Genomic DNA, 12,591 nt, shown 5'->3' with positions numbered 1-12,591 from the left:
CTTAATTTATTCGGCTGATCTGAAAACACATGAGGTGCATGTCAGGCAAGTACTGCAGGTCCTACGGACGAATAAATTATATGCGAAAATTGAAAAATGTGTCTTCGCTGTTCAGGAATTACAGTTCCTGGGATATCTATTATCTGCTTCAGGTTTCCGCATGGATCCTGGGAAGGTCCAAGCAATTTTAGATTGGGATCTTCCTGAGAACCTTAAAGCCCTACAACGGTTTTTGGGTTTCGCTAATTTCTATAGAAAGTTCATTAAAAATTATTCAGTGATCGTTAAACCCCTTACCGACATGACTAGGAAGGGGACGGATTTTTCCAAATGGTCTGACGCCGCTAAAGATGCATTTTCCTCTCTAAAGGAGAGGTTTACCTCGGCACCTGTTCTAATTCAACCTGATGTCTCCCAGCCTTTTATTGTCGAGGTAGATGCGTCAGAGGTGGGAGTGGGAGCTGTATTGTCTCAGGGTCCGTCTCCTGGCAAATGGCGTCCTTGCGCTTTCTTTTCCAAGAAATTATCTTCTGCAGAGAAGAATTATGATATTGGAAATAGGGAACTGTTGGCGATTAAACTGGCGCTTGAAGAGTGGCGTCACTTCTTAGAGGGAGCAGTCCACCCCGTCATGGTGATTACGGATCACAAGAACCTTCTGTACCTAGAATCGGCTAAACGTCTCACCCCTAGACAAGCTAGGTGGTCGCTATTCTTTACCAGATTTAACTTTGTAATCACCTATCGTCCTGGGGCAAAAAATACCAAGGCAGACGCATTATCTCGTAGTTTCCCTGGAGGGGGTAATGTTTGTGATCCGGTACCTATTTTACAAAGAGGAGTGGTTGTCTCTGCTGTACACTCTGTTCTAGAGGGAAAGGTGTTAGAGGCTCAGGGGGACGCCCCGGCCTCTTGCCCCTCAGAGAAATTGTTTGTACCGTTAAACCTGCGTCTTGAATTATTAAAAGAACATCATAATTCGGCACTTGCTGGACACCCGGGTAGTAAAGCAACCTTGGAGCTTTTATCTCGTTGTTTTTGGTGGCCAAGGTTGCGTCAGGATGTAATGGATTTCGTGTCTACTTGTTCTACTTGTGCACGCGCGAAAGTCTCTCATACACGTCCAGCAGGGTCTTTATTGCCACTTTTCATTCCCAATAGGCCATGGACACATCTGTCTATGGATTTCATCACTGACTTACCGTTGTCGGCGGGTAAAACAGTTATCTTGGTAGTAGTAGACAGGTTTAGCAAAATGGTACACTTTATTGCGTTACCCGCACTTCCTAATGCTAAAACTCTTGCTCAGGTGTTTATCAGTGAAATCGTGAAGCTTCACGGGGTCCCTTCCGATGTGGTTTCGGATCGGGGAACCCAGTTTATTTCTAAGTTTTGGAAAGCTTTTTGTTCCCGTTTGGGGGTTCACTTGTCCTTTTCCTCAGCTTTCCATCCTCAGTCGAATGGACAGACTGAGCGTACCAACCAAAACCTAGAAACATATTTAAGGTGTTTTGTGTCTGAAAACCAAGAGTTGTGGTCATCATACTTACCGTTAGCTGAGTTTGCCATAAATAATCATTATCAGGAGTCCACCATTCCTTGGTGCATACGGTTTTCATCCCCAATTTTGTACTTTCAAAGAGGGGGGGCCTTCTGGGGTTCCCGAAGAGGAAAGGTTTTCTTCATCTCTTTCATCGGTATGGCAGAAGGTGCAAGTTAACTTGAAAAAGATGAGTGGTAAATATAAATGCATGGCCGATAAGAAACGGTCGCCAGGTCCGGACCTAGGAGTGAATGACTATGTGTGGTTGTCTACTAGGAATAATAAGTTGAAGGTTCCTTCTTGGAAACTGGGTCCTAGGTTCATTGGTCCCTATAAAATAGTAACCGTCATTAACCCTGTGGCTTTTCGCCTGGAGCTACCTCAGACTTTTAAGATCCATAACGTCTTCCATAAATCGTTACTCAAGAAGTATGTTCCACCTCTAGAACCATCGCCGCTGCCACCTCCTCCTGTTATTGTAGATGGTAATCTGGAGTTTCAAATAGCCAGAATTGTTGATTCTCGTCGGGTCCGCCGCTCTCTTCAGTATCTTGTGCATTGGAGGGGTTACGGTCCCGAGGAAAGAATGTGGGTTCCAGCGTCAGAGGTAAACGCCAACAGGTTAATTCAGACTTTCCATGCCTCTCATCCGGAGAGACCTGGTCCTGAGTGTCCGGAGGCCCCTCGTGAAAGGGGGGGTACTGTCACGAGGGTATCAAGAGCCACGTCTGACTCCGTTATACCCGGGGTCAGGAAGTCGCAGCGGGTGGCTGCGCGCTCTATAGCTAAAGATCATGGTGTTTCTTAGTTATTGTTTTCTGTGTTTGCCTTGCTATCCTTTTTGTCTCTCTCAGGGATCCGTAGCTTCTCCTCCTCAGCTGTTTCGTGTCTGCCACTCCCTACCTTCTTATATTCTCCCCTCACACTTCTCTAGTTGCCAGTTATAGAGCTTCCTGCCTGGACATCTATACTGACCCACTGGAGTGGTTAATCCTGGTTGTTGTTCCTGTGTGCTACCCTCCGGATCCCTGTTGGGCTTATTGTTGTCTCCTGTTGTCACCCACCTGGGATTATATGTTGAGTCTGTGTTGTCTGTCCTTCCCTTGGTGTTTTCCCTTAGAGCTAGTGGTGCGGACTAGTGTTCCCATCGCCCTGTTCACTACCTAGGGCTCAGCTCAGGGAAAGCCAGGGCTTTAGGCACGTGATCGGCGCACGGGTGAGGAACCCGTCTAGGGACGTCAGGGCAGCCAGGTGCCAGCCGCCAGGTGAGTCAGGGGTCACCATCTTCTCTCTCACTTGGGCAGGGCCTTCCTTGTTCCCTCCCTCTGTGTCACGTATGTGATAGCCACGCCGACCGTGATAGATTAGTGATGATCGAGCATGTTCGGCTGAACACCCGTTCGGCTCGAGTATCTCGATGCTCGGCACATGGCGGACGGTATCCAGCCGCATACCGCATGTGCTCGAGCACAATGCTCGAGTCTACACCCTGCACGTTTCTTGACTGCTAAGCAGCCAATAAATGTGCAGGTAAGTACTGCCCTCACTTTAATGCCGTAGCCATGTTGACTGATGGCATTACAGTGATTGGCTGGCTGGAACGCGTCATTGGGTGCTATATAGCATACGATGACGCATGTTTTACTCATTATTAGTCAGGGAGAGCTGTGCTGAGGAAGGGACAGACAGGGTAGGGAGTGATTTAAGAATATTATTACCACCAAAACTTTTCAGAGACCCAAAAGTCCTTTTAAGGAGTATTGTGTGTGGCAGCAATAATAATTTTTAGTGCATCCTGCGCTAAATAGCGTACAATTGTGAGGCCACTGCAGACAGCAACATTAACTGTGCCATATCTCCAGTGTAAAGTGTGCACATCCAAAAAATATCTGTGTCCTTTTTTCGTAGACGGTGTCCGCTGCGGACAGTGACATTAGCTGCGTCACATATAGACTGGGAAACTGAAACTTGTATATCTCATAAAGGAAACAGGTTCTTGGCAATAACCAAAGACAATTACCTCTCCCAACTGGTTCTGGACCCGACTAGAGGGACGGCCATACTAGACTTAGTATTAACCAATAGACCTGAAAGAACAACAGACGTGCAGGTTGGGGGACACCTGGGAAATAGTGACCATATAGTAATAACCTTCCAATTATCATTCAAAAGAGCATTTCTACAGGAAGGAACAAAAATACCAAACTTCAAAAAAGCTAAATTTTGTCAACTAAGAGAGGCCATAGGCCTAACTAACTGGGACAAAGTCCTCAAAAATAAAAATACAACCACAAAATGGGATATTTTTAAAAGCATCCTAAAATCTCATTGTGAGAGGTACATACCGTATGGGAATAAAAGGTTAAGGAACAAAAAGAAACCAATGTGGATAAATAGAACTGCAAAGAAAGCAATAAATGACAAAAAAAAGCATATAAATCACTAAAACAGGAGAGTAGCACGGAAGCACTGAAAAACTATAAGGAAAAAAATAGAACATGTAAAAAACAAATAAAAGCGGTCAAACTAGAGACCAAGAGATTAATTACCAAAGAGAGTAAAACTAACCCTAAAATGTTCTTCAAATATATAAATGTTAAAAAGTATAAATCTGAAGGTGTCGGCCCTTTAAAGAGCAATGAGGGGGGAGGCGCAGAGAGCGACGAGGAGAAAGCAAAGCTGTTAAATATTTTTTTCTCCAATGTATTCACTGAGGAAAATAAACTGTCAGATGACATGCAGAATGTAAAAATAAATTCCCCATTAAAAGTGTCCTGTCTGACCCAGGAAGAAGTACATCAGCGACTTAAAAAGATTAAAATAGACAAATCGCCAGGACCGGATGGCATACACCCCCGTATCCTAAGGGAATTAAGTAATGTCATAGCCAGACCCTTATTTCTGATATTTGCGGACTCTATACTGACAGGGAATGTCCCACAGGATTGGCGCATGGCAAATGTGGTGCCAATATTCAAAAAGGGTCCAAAAACAGAGCCTGGAAACTATAGGCCGGTAAGTTTAACATCTGTTGTGGGTAAACTGTTTGAAGGTTTTCTGAGAGATGCTATGTTAGAGCATCTCAACGGAAATAAGCAAATAACGCCATATCAGCATGGCTTTGTGAGGGATCGGTCATGCCAAACTAATTTAATCAGTTTCTATGAGGAGGTAAGTTCTAGACTTGACAGCGGCGTAAGTTCTAGACTTGACAGCGGCGAATCAATGGATGTCGTATATCTGGACTTCTCCAAAGCATTTGACACTGTACCACATAAAAGGTTAGTATATAAAATGAGAATGCTCGGACTAGGAGAAAACGTCTGTATGTGGGTAAGTAACTGGCTCAATGATAGAAAACAGAGGGTGGTTATTAACGGTACACACTCAGATTGGGTCACTGTCACTAAAGGGGTACCTCAGGGGTCAGTATTAATGATCTTGTAGAAGGCTTGCATATAGTGTTGAGCGAACAGTTCGAGCATAGTTCAGGTCCGTACCGAATTTTGGGGTGTTTGTGACACGGACCCGAACCCGAACTTTTTCGTAAAAGTTCGGGTTCGGGTTCGTCGTTCGGCATGTATTTTGGCGCATTTTGAAAGGCTGCAAAGCAGCCAATCAACATGCATCATACTACTTGCCCTAAGATGCCATCGCAGCCATGCCTACTATTGGCAAGGCTGTGATTGGCCAAGTGCAGCATGTGACTCAGCCTCTTTATAAGCTTGTGCGCACGTCGGGACGTGCTCACTCCCGATGTGAATAGAACAGGGATAGACGCAGCTGATGCTAGGGCGAGAATAGGCAGGGATAATTGAATAACTGGAAGCAAATTTCTCTCCTCCACCTGTGATTCATCTGAACAACTGCAGCTGAGCTGCTTTTTTGATAGGGATTGGCTATTTTTAGAGTGGCCAGAGTGATTTTTCCATCCACATGTACCTGGGCTGACCGCCGGCCGCCATTTTGCGACTTGTAGTGCTGCAGCAGAAGCTGCCACAGTGTGCATTCCAAAGCTCCAAACAAGTCAGACATCTACACCTGGGATTCAGACCAATAGCGATTTAGCAGCACAGTCCAAGGCTATTTTTTTTAAAGGTTGTGCAGACCATTTTGTGGCACATGTTACTGGGCTGATAGGCGGCGGCCATCTTGGGACTAGTGCTGCTGCACAATCTCTCCCAACGTCCATTAATCACTTGTAATAGTGGTCTGTGCCATAGAAATCCTACATCAGGGACTTGGGTGTGCTTGTGTCACCCCTACTAATACCAGTCCACCTGTAATCCATACAGTGAAAAGCCATAAAGTATTCCAGTGAGGGAATTTTTTTTTTATTTAAAAAAGGCCAAGTTAGTTTATCTGGCGTTCAATATACTAGATACAGTTAGGCCTGCGTTTCATACATCTGGAATTAGCAAACTAATGTGCTGGGGTTGGGAAAACATATATGTACCCATACTAGAATCTGTCAAAGAAAGCGGTACTCACATATAACAGTCATTCCATCTGTAATCCATACAGTCAAAAGACTGAAAGTATTCCACTGAGGGAATTTTTTTTATTTAAAAAAGGCCAAGTTAGTTTATCTGGCGTTCAATATACTAGATACAGTTAGGCCTGCGTTTCATACATCTGGAATTAGCAAACTAATGTGCTGGGGTTGGGAAAACATATATGTACCCATACTAGAATCTGTCAAAGAAAGCGGTACTCACATATAACAGTCATTCCATCTGTAATCCATACAGTCAAAAGACTGAAAGTATTCCAGTGAGGGAATTTTTTTTATTTAAAAAAGGCCAAGTTAGTTTATCTGGCGTTCAATATACTAGATACAGTTAGGCCTGCGTTTCATACATCTGGAATTAGCAAACTAATGTGCTGGGGTTGGGAAAACATATATGTACCCATACTAGAATCTGTCAAAGAAAGCGGTACTCACATATAACAGTCATTCCATCTGTAATCCATACAGTCAAAAGACTGAAAGTATTCCAGTGAGGGGATTTTTTTTATTTAAAAAAGGCCAAGTTAGTTTATCTGGCGTTCAATATACTAGATACAGTTAGGCCTGCGTTTCATACATCTGGAATTAGCAAACTAATGTGCTGGGGTTGGGAAAACATATATGTACCCATACTAGAATCTGTCAAAGAAAGCGGTACTCACATATAACAGTCATTCCATCTGTAATCCATACAGTCAAAAGACTGAAAGTATTCCAGTGAGGGGATTTTTTTTATTTAAAAAAGGCCAAGTTAGTTTATCTGGCGTTCAATATACTAGATACAGTTAGGCCTGCGTTTCATACATCTGGAATTAGCAAACTAATGTGCTGGGGTTGGGAAAACATATATGTACCCATACTAGAATCTGTCAAAGAAAGCGGTACTCACATATAACAGTCATTCCATCTGTAATCCATACAGTCAAAAGACTGAAAGTATTCCAGTGAGGGAATTTTTTTTTTTTAAAAAAGGCCAAGTTAGTTTATATGGCGTTCAATATACTAGATACAGTTAGGCCTGCGTTTCATACATCTGGAATTAGCAAACTAATGTGCTGGGGTTGGGAAAACATATATGTACCCATACTAGAATCTGTCAAAGAAAGCGGTACTCACATATAACAGTCATTCCATCTGTAATCCATACAGTCAAAAGACTGAAAGTATTCCAGTGAGGGAATTTTTTTTTTATTTAAAAAAGGCCAAGTTAGTTTATCTGGCGTTCAATATACTAGATACAGTTAGGCCTGCGTTTCATACATCTGGAATTAGCAAACTAATGTGCTGGGGTTGGGAAAACATATATGTACCCATACTAGAATCTGTCAAAGAAAGCGGTACTCACATATAACAGTCATTCCATCTGTAATCCATACAGTCAAAAGACTGAAAGTATTCCAGTGAGGGGATTTTTTTTATTTAAAAAAGGCCAAGTTAGTTTATCTGGCGTTCAATATACTAGATACAGTTAGGCCTGCGTTTCATACATCTGGAATTAGCAAACTAATGTGCTGGGGTTGGGAAAACATATATGTACCCATACTAGAATCTGTCAAAGAAAGCGGTACTCACATATAACAGTCATTCCATCTGTAATCCATACAGTCAAAAGACTGAAAGTATTCCAGTGAGGGAATTTTTTTTTTATTTAAAAAAGGCCAAGTTAGTTTATCTGGCGTTCAATATACTAGATACAGTTAGGCCTGCGTTTCATACATCTGGAATTAGCAAACTAATGTGCTGGGGTTGGGAAAACATATATGTACCCATACTAGAATCTGTCAAAGAAAGCGGTACTCACATATAACAGTCATTCCATCTGTAATCCATACAGTCAAAAGACTGAAAGTATTCCAGTGAGGGGATTTTTTTTATTTAAAAAAGGCCAAGTTAGTTTATCTGGCGTTCAATATACTAGATACAGTTAGGCCTGCGTTTCATACATCTGGAATTAGCAAACTAATGTGCTGGGGTTGGGAAAACATATATGTACCCATACTAGAATCTGTCAAAGAAAGCGGTACTCACATATAACAGTCATTCCATCTGTAATCCATACAGTCAAAAGACTGAAAGTATTCCAGTGAGGGAATTTTTTTTTTATTTAAAAAAGGCCAAGTTAGTTTATCTGGCGTTCAATATACTAGATACAGTTAGGCCTGCGTTTCATACATCTGGAATTAGCAAACTAATGTGCTGGGGTTGGGAAAACATATATGTACCCATACTAGAATCTGTCAAAGAAAGCGGTACTCACATATAACAGTCATTCCATCTGTAATCCATACAGTCAAAAGACTGAAAGTATTCCAGTGAGGGGATTTTTTTTATTTAAAAAAGGCCAAGTTAGTTTATCTGGCGTTCAATATACTAGATACAGTTAGGCCTGCGTTTCATACATCTGGAATTAGCAAACTAATGTGCTGGGGTTGGGAAAACATATATGTACCCATACTAGAATCTGTCAAAGAAAGCGGTACTCACACATAACAGTCATTCCATCTGTAATCCATACAGTCAAAAGACTGAAAGTATTCCAGTGAGGGAATTTTTTTTATTTAAAAAAGGCCAAGTTAGTTTATCTGGCGTTCAATATACTAGATACAGTTAGGCCTGCGTTTCATACATCTGGAATTAGCAAACTAATGTGCTGGGGTTGGGAAAACATATATGTACCCATACTAGAATCTGTCAAAGAAAGCGGTACTCACATATAACAGTCATTCCATCTGTAATCCATACAGTCAAAAGACTGAAAGTATTCCAGTGAGGGAATTTTTTTTATTTAAAAAAGGCCAAGTTAGTTTATCTGGCGTTCAATATACTAGATACAGTTAGGCCTGCGTTTCATACATCTGGAATTAGCAAACTAATGTGCTGGGGTTGGGAAAACATATATGTACCCATACTAGAATCTGTCAAAGAAAGCGGTACTCACATATAACAGTCATTCCATCTGTAATCCATACAGTCAAAAGACTGAAAGTATTCCAGTGAGGGAATTTTTTTTATTTAAAAAAGGCCAAGTTAGTTTATCTGGCGTTCAATATACTAGATACAGTTAGGCCTGCGTTTCATACATCTGGAATTAGCAAACTAATGTGCTGGGGTTGGGAAAACATATATGTACCCATACTAGAATCTGTCAAAGAAAGCGGTACTCACATATAACAGTCATTCCATCTGTAATCCATACAGTCAAAAGACTGAAAGTATTCCAGTGAGGGAATTTTTTTTATTTAAAAAAGGCCAAGTTAGTTTATCTGGCGTTCAATATACTAGATACAGTTAGGCCTGCGTTTCATACATCTGGAATTAGCAAACTAATGTGCTGGGGTTGGGAAAACATATATGTACCCATACTAGAATCTGTCAAAGAAAGCGGTACTCACATATAACAGTCATTCCATCTGTAATCCATACAGTCAAAAGACTGAAAGTATTCCAGTGAGGGGATTTTTTTTATTTAAAAAAGGCCAAGTTAGTTTATCTGGCGTTCAATATACTAGATACAGTTAGGCCTGCGTTTCATACATCTGGAATTAGCAAACTAATGTGCTGGGGTTGGGAAAACATATATGTACCCATACTAGAATCTGTCAAAGAAAGCGGTACTCACATATAACAGTCATTCCATCTGTAATCCATACAGTCAAAAGACTGAAAGTATTCCAGTGAGGGAATTTTTTTTATTTAAAAAAGGCCAAGTTAGTTTATCTGGCGTTCAATATACTAGATACAGTTAGGCCTGCGTTTCATACATCTGGAATTAGCAAACTAATGTGCTGGGGTTGGGAAAACATATATGTACCCATACTAGAATCTGTCAAAGAAAGCGGTACTCACATATAACAGTCATTCCATCTGTAATCCATACAGTCAAAAGACTGAAAGTATTCCAGTGAGGGAATTTTTTTTATTTAAAAAAGGCCAAGTTAGTTTATCTGGCGTTCAATATACTAGATACAGTTAGGCCTGCGTTTCATACATCTGGAATTAGCAAACTAATGTGCTGGGGTTGGGAAAACATATATGTACCCATACTAGAATCTGTCAAAGAAAGCGGTACTCACATATAACAGTCATTCCATCTGTAATCCATACAGTCAAAAGACTGAAAGTATTCCAGTGAGGGAATTTTTTTTATTTAAAAAAGGCCAAGTTAGTTTATCTGGCGTTCAATATACTAGATACAGTTAGGCCTGCGTTTCATACATCTGGAATTAGCAAACTAATGTGCTGGGGTTGGGAAAACATATATGTACCCATACTAGAATCTGTCAAAGAAAGCGGTACTCACATATAACAGTCATTCCATCTGTAATCCATACAGTCAAAAGACTGAAAGTATTCCAGTGAGGGAATTTTTTTTATTTAAAAAAGGCCAAGTTAGTTTATCTGGCGTTCAATATACTAGATACAGTTAGGCCTGCGTTTCATACATCTGGAATTAGCAAACTAATGTGCTGGGGTTGGGAAAACATATATGTACCCATACTAGAATCTGTCAAAGAAAGCGGTACTCACATATAACAGTCATTCCATCTGTAATCCATACAGTCAAAAGACTGAAAGTATTCCAGTGAGGGAATTTTTTTTTTATTTAAAAAAGGCCAAGTTAGTTTATCTGGCGTTCAATATACTAGATACAGTTAGGCCTGCGTTTCATACATCTGGAATTAGCAAACTAATGTGCTGGGGTTGGGAAAACATATATGTACCCATACTAGAATCTGTCAAAGAAAGCGGTACTCACATATAACAGTCATTCCATCTGTAATCCATACAGTCAAAAGACTGAAAGTATTCCAGTGAGGGGATTTTTTTTATTTAAAAAAGGCCAAGTTAGTTTATCTGGCGTTCAATATACTAGATACAGTTAGGCCTGCGTTTCATACATCTGGAATTAGCAAACTAATGTGCTGGGGTTGGGAAAACATATATGTACCCATACTAGAATCTGTCAAAGAAAGCGGTACTCACATATAACAGTCATTCCATCTGTAATCCATACAGTCAAAAGACTGAAAGTATTCCAGTGAGGGGATTTTTTTTTTATTTAAAAAAGGCCAAGTTAGTTTATCTGGCGTTCAATATACTAGATACAGTTAGGCCTGCGTTTCATACATCTGGAATTAGCAAACTAATGTGCTGGGGTTGGGAAAACATATATGTACCCATACTAGAATCTGTCAAAGAAAGCGGTACTCACATATAACAGTCATTCCATCTGTAATCCATACAGTCAAAAGACTGAAAGTATTCCAGTGAGGGGATTTTTTTTATTTAAAAAAGGCCAAGTTAGTTTATCTGGCGTTCAATATACTAGATACAGTTAGGCCTGCGTTTCATACATCTGGAATTAGCAAACTAATGTGCTGGGGTTGGGAAAACATATATGTACCCATACTAGAATCTGTCAAAGAAAGCGGTACTCACATATAACAGTCATTCCATCTGTAATCCATACAGTCAAAAGACTGAAAGTATTCCAGTGAGGGAATTTTTTTTATTTAAAAAAGGCCAAGTTAGTTTATCTGGCGTTCAATATACTAGATACAGTTAGGCCTGCGTTTCATACATCTGGAATTAGCAAACTAATGTGCTGGGGTTGGGAAAACATATATGTACCCATACTAGAATCTGTCAAAGAAAGCGGTACTCACATATAACAGTCATTCCATCTGTAATCCATACAGTCAAAAGACTGAAAGTATTCCAGTGAGGGAATTTTTTTTATTTAAAAAAGGCCAAGTTAGTTTATCTGGCGTTCAATATACTAGATACAGTTAGGCCTGCGTTTCATACATCTGGAATTAGCAAACTAATGTGCTGGGGTTGGGAAAACATATATGTACCCATACTAGAATCTGTCAAAGAAAGCGGTACTCACATATAACAGTCATTCCATCTGTAATCCATACAGTCAAAAGACTGAAAGTATTCCAGTGAGGGAATTTTTTTTATTTAAAAAAGGCCAAGTTAGTTTATCTGGCGTTCAATATACTAGATACAGTTAGGCCTGCGTTTCATACATCTGGAATTAGCAAACTAATGTGCTGGGGTTGGGAAAACATATATGTACCCATACTAGAATCTGTCAAAGAAAGCGGTACTCACATATAACAGTCATTCCATCTGTAATCCATACAGTCAAAAGACTGAAAGTATTCCAGTGAGGGAATTTTTTTTATTTAAAAAAGGCCAAGTTAGTTTATCTGGCGTTCAATATACTAGATACAGTTAGGCCTGCGTTTCATACATCTGGAATTAGCAAACTAATGTGCTGGGGTTGGGAAAACATATATGTACCCATACTAGAATCTGTCAAAGAAAGCGGTACTCACATATAACAGTCATTCCATCTGTAATCCATACAGTCAAAAGACTGAAAGTATTCCAGTGAGGGAATTTTTTTTATTTAAAAAAGGCCAAGTTAGTTTATCTGGCGTTCAATATACTAGATACAGTTAGGCCTGCGTTTCATACATCTGGAATTAGCAAACTAATGTGCTGGGGTTGGGAAAACATATATGTA

This window comes from Bufo bufo, chromosome 4 (genome assembly GCF_905171765.1).
Source record: "Bufo bufo chromosome 4, aBufBuf1.1, whole genome shotgun sequence".
In the NCBI taxonomy this organism is placed as follows: Eukaryota; Metazoa; Chordata; class Amphibia; order Anura; family Bufonidae; genus Bufo; species Bufo bufo.
The sequence above is the reverse complement of the archived record's forward strand: the minus strand, read 5'-3'. Positions refer to the sequence as shown.